Raw genomic sequence first — 8,843 nt, 5'->3', positions numbered from 1 at the left:
GGGCTATATGTAAATCTAGTACCATATGATAGCTTCCAAATTACTCTTTGTATACACAAGATTGGGCCCCTACAACCAGGGCTGCTGTTAGAAATCTTAGGGGCCCCTGTACAGCTTACCTAACAGGGCCCCCTTCCCCCATCCAAAAATGACTGAGAACATTTATCAGTCTCTTTCTCTGTAGCCTGAGATGCACAGATGAATGAATAAGATGCGCTCTGATGCTTTCTGCTCATTCACAAACTGAAGCATAGTAAACACAGTTTACTATGCTTTAGTGATCAATGGACACAGGAGTGATTGGTACTGATCGCTCACTGTGTTTATTCAGGAAAGGAAGGGGCTAGTAAATGACATACTAACCGGCCCCTTCCCCTGCTTTCTATCTTGAAACATCCCCCTGTGTACCCGCAGCAGCTGCTAGCAGGAGAGGAGGGAAGCTGGCAGTGCTGCAGGGGAAAGAGGTACACAGGAGGGCCTGGATAGCAGGTGGACAGGGCGCATGGTCTCAAACCAATCCTCCTACAGTTCAGCTGGAGGGGTAAAGAAGAGAAGAAGCTGGAAGTGCTGCAGGAGAAGGCAGAAGAGGATCTGTGTCTGCAAAGAGATAGTTCAGCCAGACCTCCTGCTCAACAGGTGCCTGGGCCCCCCTTTTAACTAAAGGGGCCTGGGTCCAGTACAGAAGTGCTGACTGTACTGGCTTATCAGTGGCCCTGCCTACAGCACATGGTCTGCAATGTTGTGGTCTGTTTTACTTGTTTTTTCTGTTCTCTTGTGCTTCTTTTCCATATTGTGTTGAAAAAAAATTATAAATAAAGAACTGAAAAGATTGGGTGCAGCTCTCCGACCTTAAAGTGGAGTTCCAGCCTTTTCTGTGTTTATTAGAAGTCAGCAGCTACAAAAAGTGTAGCTGCTGACTTTTAATAAACACACACTCACCTGTCCCACGGTCCGGCGATGCGGCCGCCCTAAGCCTTGATCCTCTCCCTCTGGTCTCGGCGGCGCCGGCATCACTGGTGTGGGCACCCGGCTGTGACAGTTTGTGGCTTCACAGCTGGGTACGCACTGCGCATGCGCGAGTTGCGCTGCGCGTCTTGATTGGCCGGCAATCTTCTGGGACCTCTGACATGTCCCAGAAGATTGCAGGGAGGGAGGGGGAGAGGAGAACTTCCGCTCAGGGTGCCGTGGCGCTCCGAGCGGAAGTGGGAGCGGGTACCTGTAAAAACTAGGTACCCGCTCCCCCCCCCCCCAAAAAAATGACATGCCAAATGTGGCATGTCAGGGGGTTAGGACTACGGTCTACCTAAAGCGGAAGTTCCACTTTTGGGTGGAACTCCGCTTTAAGGATCCACAGAGATCCTTGGGATTTGAAAACATTTACAAAAGATGTATAAAGTATTTCCCTATCATAGTATCCTCCTTAAACAGTATTATCCTGAAGCCCTAACTAGGCTTCACATTTTGTCAGGCTACCTTTATGTACCCTGAAGATTCCTCAGCAAGCATTTTTCTGTTATTTGTTTTTTTATACTTAACTTTTCCAAACTTTTCAAGGCAGTCACATGGTTCTGCAGGGTCCTCTTCTTCCACACCTCTGCTCCAGGCTGGGCAGTCCTAACTGAGGCAAGCTAAATCTTATGTTTAACACTTGGGAACATTTTTTTTAATCAGATGCTTTTTTTTTAATTAAGGTTTTGTAACTATTACAGAAAAAGAGAACAATCCTGTGGGTACAATGAAACAATATTCCTCTAAACCCTCCCACCCCTTCTTAACCCCCACAAAACTGGCCTCTGTTCCGTGAGAATTACCTACCCCGTGAGAAAAACCTACCCTGGCAGTGCGCATGCTCACAGCCCCTAGTGCGCATGCGCAGTAGTATGAAATGAAGATTGTTCCGTGAAAAAAACCTACCATCGCGGCGGGTACGTTAAAACAGCTGGCCTGCAATATGAGTAAGCTCCGTTCCGGTCCCTGTCACTTCCCTGATCTTGTCTACTAAATATAAAAGCGGCTCTCGGCTCCGTGATTAATGTTGTCATACAGCCGCCGCCGGTTTTATTTTTAGTAGCCAAGACCAGGGAAGTGTCAGGGATAGCAGCGGAGATGACTCATATTTCTGGCGAGCTGTTTTAATGTAAACCGCCGCGTTACAGACACTTTCGTACACCGGAAGTGACGAGGGGTAGGTTTTTCTCACGGGTAGGTAATTCTCACGGAACACCTCCGCTGATGTATCATGTTGTTAGATGTAGAGATTTGCTCATATCCCCTCATATCTAGATTACACCTTGTCAATATTTAGAATTCAACAAACATTGTATCATATACAGTTAGTTTACTTAAGTGACTTGTCTACTGCTGAAGTGCTAATGCAAGAACATTAACGTGCCTGTGGTGAAATTGCCATAAAAAAGTTGAATACGTTTCTGAGTAGGAATAACTGATAGCACTGGGACTACTGCTGATGTTTCCGACTAGTCTTCATCTGTAAGAAGGCCACCTTTTCCTGCATGGTAAAGTATTACCGTGTACATCTTGGGTATTTGCATTGTATAAGCATTGGAAATTAGACCCTGCTTGTTTCTACAGTGGCAAAGTGAGTTGGGGGGGGGGGGGGGTATGCCATAGCTTGCCATAATTGTAAGTATTGGATAAATTCTGTTTTGATCACTTATGTGCCTCCTGTAGAAATTGAAATGCTTTAACCACTTAAGGACCGGAAGCTTATACCCCCTTAATGACTAGGCCATTTTTTTCAATACGGCACTGCGTTACTTTCTCTTCCGTTCATTGACGGACACAGCTCCTGATCTTCTTAACCATTGGGTTATAATGCCCCCTACAGGAGTAGGACAGTAGACAGAAAAAAAGTCTGGCTATGCCTAAGGGCAGTGTCAGGGGTATACTCCCTCTCTCTGCTATAGGCACTTCTGCCTAGTCAGGAGTAAGGACCTAGTTCCTTGCTGGGATCTCTGGTCCTGGCAATTTTTTCTCTTTAGATAGAATTTTTTTCTCCTGGATTTTTTCCTATGAGATTTACAATCAACTACCGGACTGGGCGACGGGCTAGATAATCTAGATCCAGTGGTCACCCCAGTCTGGCCAGCGAGCATGTGCAAACTTTAGCTCCGCGCTAGGTCAGCCATGACACAGCCCCATCAGGGGACTGACCTGCCAGTTAAATGCCTCACGAGGTCGCATACTACTGGGTCTTGGCCCAAGTCACAGCGTTCCTCTTGGCCGACAGTCCCCCCCCCCCCCCCCGTTTTGATGGAGAGGAGGTTCTGTATGGAACGTCTGGAATGGTTCCCGCCTGGTTCCTGGTATGGTAAGTAACTGTCCCCCTCTCCCCCTGGAGGGTTTTGGGGTAGACGCGGGCACCTCAATGGGACGGTCAGACCCCTGGGTTCCCCTCCTTCCCATTTGGCACCCCCCTTATCGGTCTGGTGGTCCCTGTGGGCCATCTTGCCCCCCTTCTTTACTGATGCTGGGGCTGTGGGGGGGCCTGGTCCACTGCCTAGGGTAGGGGCAGGGTGTTGTACTGACGAAGGGGGTGGGGGTGTGCAGGCAACCGGGTGATCAGCTGTGGGGGGCGATGTACCTGGTGGGGGCTCCTGCCAGGGCACCCCCTTCCTGCCTGTGCTGTTTTCTGAGGCCTAGGGATCCCTCCTTGGTCCCTGGGAGCAGCCATTTTCTTGTAGCTTGTGTGCCTAATGCATGGTGGCCATGTTTGTGTAGTCCGGCGGACATTTTTTGGGGGGTTTGCCATTGAAAATTGGGGTGGCAATGACAGTGGAGCTCTCCTCATCCCCTGGGGCTAACTCCTGGATCTTTTCATTTCCTGATCGCCGTTCGTGCAGTTCAGATTCTCCTGGTAGCTGCGGTGCCTGGTTTCTGAGGGGTGGTGAGTCTGCTAGGGTCCTCTCCCTCTCTACTGAGGATCGATTGGTGCTCTGTGGCTGGCAACCGTGTGGGCTGCCAGAGCAGTGGGGGTTGTCCCTTAGCAGTGTTTTACACTTTTTTGCGGGGTCCCCATATTGACTCATGGGGTCTTTGAAGAACATCTCCCCACCTGATCCCCTCTCTGAGGCTGAGGGGCCCTCCGGGTCCCATCCATCATCGATGCACTGATGGCGGTCCTGGAGTCCCTGGTATTTCGGGTGGAGGTGGCTTTTGGACGACAGGCTGGCAAAGAGCTCCCCCGCCTTCCCCTGTCTCATTAGATCCTGAATCTGATTCGGACGCCGTGGACGTGGGTCACCCTGCTGGGTCTGCGACCACGCCCCCTGATTCCTCAGATAGTGACGAGGTTTCCTCCACTTCTGCAACCGTGTATGAAAAGGCGCTGGTGGACGCACTGATTGTAGCTGTGTGTGAGACTTGAAGCTGTGGCGGAGACGCAGGTTCCCGCTGGCATTCAGAAGCCACCCAGAGTGGAAAAGCTGTTCCCTTTCCCCTCCTATTTTGACAGAATTGTCACTAAATAGGGGGGATGACCAAAGTGTCCTCTTGGGCTCCCAAAGCGATTTTACTAGGCGATTACCCCTATGAGGAGTCCCTTCTCTAAGAAGTGGACTGTTTCATCGGTGGTGAACCTTCCAGTTTCCAGATTGAACAAAGCAACCATGATTCTGGTTGAACAGTCCCCGGCCTTTAAAGACCCGGCTGACCGGAAGGTGGAGGCTGTAGCCCGCAATATGTACAGTACACCCTGGCTGGTTTGGCACTGAGGCCGATATTTACCATTGCCCTGGTGTTGTGACTCTGACCGAATGAGCTAGGCTTTTGCGCTTTAACCTGGAGGAGGGGGAGTAGATCCCCTGTGCCTTTGCTGAGCTGGCAGACCAGCTGGTCCAGGGGCGGCAGTTTATCTGTGATGTCTCTTTGGATGCAGCTCCCCTTGTGGCTCGGCTCTCTGTTTCGGCAGTGGTCCTTCGGCGTGGCTTTTGGCTCAAATGCTGGTTTTGAGACCAGACTTCTAAAAAGGCCTTGACTGATCTTTCCTGTCAAGGAAATCGCCTGTTTGGTGCTACCCTGGATGACATCATTAAAGGTCTCACAGGGGGGGAAGAGTACCTTTCTTCTGCAGGCTACTAAGTGCAAGGACCCTTGTCGTAGATGTGGGCCCTCCTTCTCGGCTCATAAGCAGTTTTTTCTTCACTCAGGGTCGACTGACAAGGGATCGGAGCCGTTTGGTGCCTCCTCTGGAGGATCCAAGTGAACTTGGTCTGGCAAGTCAAGAGCGGGCTTCTCCAGACCCGCGGACAAGGCCCCTTCAGCATGAAGGTGTGCCCTCACCCGTATCTGGGGTGGGGGGATGTCTTCGCTGGTTACCAGACTCGTGGATTCCCTGGTACAAGTCAGGTGGGTCCACAAGATCATTCGGTCCGGCTACAAGATCAAGTTTCATTTTTATCCTCCCGTAAGATTCTTCCTTCCAACGTGCGACTGTTCCTGGTCTGCTTACAGGCTCTTTTTGGGGCGGTGCAAGACCTTTTACTCTAAAGGGTGATGGTCCTGGTTCCCCTGCATCAGGGGATTTTTCATGCCTCCATCTACATCAAGGACGCTTACCTTCACATTCTAATATGTGTCAGTCTCCAGCGCTTCTCCCGCTTTGCCGTGGGAGAGGAGTATTATCAGTTTGTTGCGTTACCCTTTGGTCTCGCTTCTGCTCCTTTGGTCTTCACCAAAGTGTTGGCCCTGGTGCTAGCATTGTTATGCCAATGGGGGGTCGCGGTACTGGGCTACTTGGACGACCTCCTCTGCTCTGATGGAAAACCCTTTAAATCAACATACAAGCTTGAGGGTGTTTGGCTGGATTCTGAAAGTCTGCTCTGGTTCCGTCCACAAAGCTGGACTATCCGGGTCTAAATCTGGACTCGGCTTTAGCCAGAGTGCTCCTTCCTCTGGACAAACTCCAGAAACTCAGGCTGCAATTCGTCTCTTGCTGTCCAGCAGATGGTAATCCCTCTGGACTTGCATGTGGGTGCTGGGCCTGATGGTGTCTACCTTAGAGGCGGTTCCGTTTGCACAGTTCCATACGAGGTCCCTGCAAGGGAGATTTTGGCCAAATGGGACCAGAATCCACAGTCTATGGACATTTAGATCCATCTGAGCCAGGGAATGAAAGAGTGCCGGAATGAAAGAGTGCCTGATATGAGGGCTTTGTTCTTTGGCGCTTCGGCTGGGCAAATCCTTCCTCCCCTTGTATTGGACAGGGGTCACTACGAATGCCAGCCAGTATGGCTGGGGAGGCGTCCTCTGCAAAATTTCTGCTCAGGGGGTCTGGAAGAGTCCAGACTACCGATCAATGTCTTGGTACTCTGAATAATCAGACTGCGCCTGGAACATTGGACAGATCGTCTTCAGGGATGTCCAGTGCACATACAATCGGACAATGCCACGGCTGTGGCTTATGTCAATCACCAGGGGGGGAAAAGAAGTGTCCTGATGGCTCTGGAGGTAGAAGGCATTCTAAGGTGGGGAGAACAGTTTGTTCCATCCCTCTCCCCTGTTAAAATTCCCGGGGTGGAAAACTGTCAGGCGGATTACCTCAGTCGACAGGTGCTGGACCAAGGGGAGTGATCCTTTCAACTGGAGGTGTTTCATCAGTTGTGTTTCCGGTGGGGCATCCCCGAGGTGGATTTGTTGGCGTCTTGGCTCAACAGAGAGGTGCAGAGGTTTGTGGCTCATTCACGGGATCCTCTGGCTGACGCTACGGATGCTTTGGTGTCCCCGTGGGGTCAGTATCATCTGATTTACACTTTCCCTCCTCTCAAGCTTCTGCCAAGACTTCTACGCAGGATCGAGGCAGAAGGAATTCCGATCATCTTAGTGGCCCCGAACTGGCCTCGTCAGGCTTGGTATGCTGATCTGGTGCTGCTGGTTTCTTGGAAGCTTCCTCTCAGGGAGGATCTGTTGTCCCAAGGACCAATCTTCCATCCTGCTTTACAGTCACTGGCTTTGACGGCTTGGCTGTTGAATGCCAGGTGCTGATGGATAGAGGTTTGTCTGAGTCAGTGATTCCAATGCTGTTAAAAGCTAGGAAATCTACTTCTAGGAAGATCTACCATCGTACGTGTGAATTTCCTGGGGTTCATCATCACTTTTTTTTTTGGTGGTCCGGATCTTGACCTTCCTCCGTCGTGGCCTTTTTGGGGGCTTTTACCTCTGCGAGCAAGGTGTCAGAATTGGCGGCGTTACCCTGTCATTCACCTTACTTGGTGGTTCATAGTGATAAGGTGGTTCTTTGCTCCTGTCCATTGTTCCTTCCAAAGGCTGTCTATGATTTTCATTTGAATGAAGACATTGTGTTGCCTTCCCTTTGTCCCAGACCAAGACATCCTAAGGAAATTTCTTTGCATTCCTTAGATGTAGTCCGGGCGATTAGGGTGTACCTGGCAGCTACGGAGTCTTTTAGGAAATCAGACTCACTATTTGTGCTTACAGATGGGCCTCGGAAAGCGTTGTACGTTTCCTCTGCTAACCATAGATAGCCTTGGGAATGTATTTTTTGCTGTTCCCACCCCTCATGTTTAACACTGCTTTGGGATGTCCCAATGGTTATTAAGATCAGGAGGGAGCGGTGTCTGTCAATCAACAAAAGAGAAAATGGGATTGTGAAACTTACCGTAAAATACATTTCTCTGATGTTCATTGACAGACACAGCACCCACCCCTCTATGGAGTTGTAATTCTTCTGACACTGCTTGTAACAAAACTGAGTACCTATAGTGTCCTACTCCTGTAGGAGGCAGTATAACCCAATGGTTAAGAAGATTAGGAGCCGTGTCCCTCAATGAACATCAGAGAAATGGATTTTACGGTGAGTCAAAAATCCCTTTTTTTGCGCTATAAAAAAAAGTGACAATTCTGAAAAAAAAAAAAGTTTTTACTCTTATAAAACATTCCCAATAAAAAAAATTAATATTTTTTCATAATTTTAGGCCATTATGTAATCCGCTACATATTTTTGGTAAAAAAAAAATCCCAATAAGTGTATATTGATTGGTTTGTGCAAAAGTTATCGCATCTACAAACTAGGGGAAAGATTTATGTCTTTTTTTTTCTGGTAATGGCATTGGTCAGTGATTTTTAGCGGGACTGCGAAATTGCGGCGGACAGATCGGATACCTAACTGACACCTTTGGGGGACCAGTGACATTATTACAGTAATCAGTGCTGAAAATATGCACTGTTGCTGTACTAATGACACTGGCAGGCAAGGGGTTAACACCAGTGGCGATCAAAGAGTTAAATGTGTGCCTAGGGGATGCTTTCTAACTGTGTTGGGGGTTGCATTCACTGGATGAACACAGAGACCTGTGTTCCTAAATAGGAGGAACACATGATCCCTGTGTTCATCACTGACAGAACAGCAGTCTGCTGTGTTTACATCGGCAGACGTCCCTTCTATCTACGTGGGGAGCGATTGCGGGTGCTCAGGGCGACATTGCATCTGCTGGACCCACTGATTGGCTCCCCCCCTAGCCAATCGGCACATGCACGCATCCCCACTAACTGCTGCATGAAACAACGTACATGACATGTATGTTGTTTCGCGTAACAGAGCCGACCTGCCGCAGTATAACTACAACGGCTGGTCAGCAAGTGGTTAAATGCTATCTTGATATAAATGATGAATATGGGATTCCTCTATGTTGTTTCTTAGGCTCTATATATTTGTGATCATCCCAAATTACTGAGTACTTCATAAACCCCATGGTGTGCGTCACTACTATCCAGATTTTTCCCAGCATTTTTAGAGTGGGTAGGTTGGATAGATCAAACCATCCCACCTCAAGCATTTCCAACAAACTTTCGTGTGAAAAGGGGAC

This window comes from Pelophylax lessonae, assembly GCF_965119305.1.
Source record: "Pelophylax lessonae genome assembly, chromosome: 3".
Lineage (NCBI taxonomy): Eukaryota > Metazoa > Chordata > Amphibia > Anura > Ranidae > Pelophylax > Pelophylax lessonae.
Note: the sequence above shows the minus strand (reverse complement) of the source record.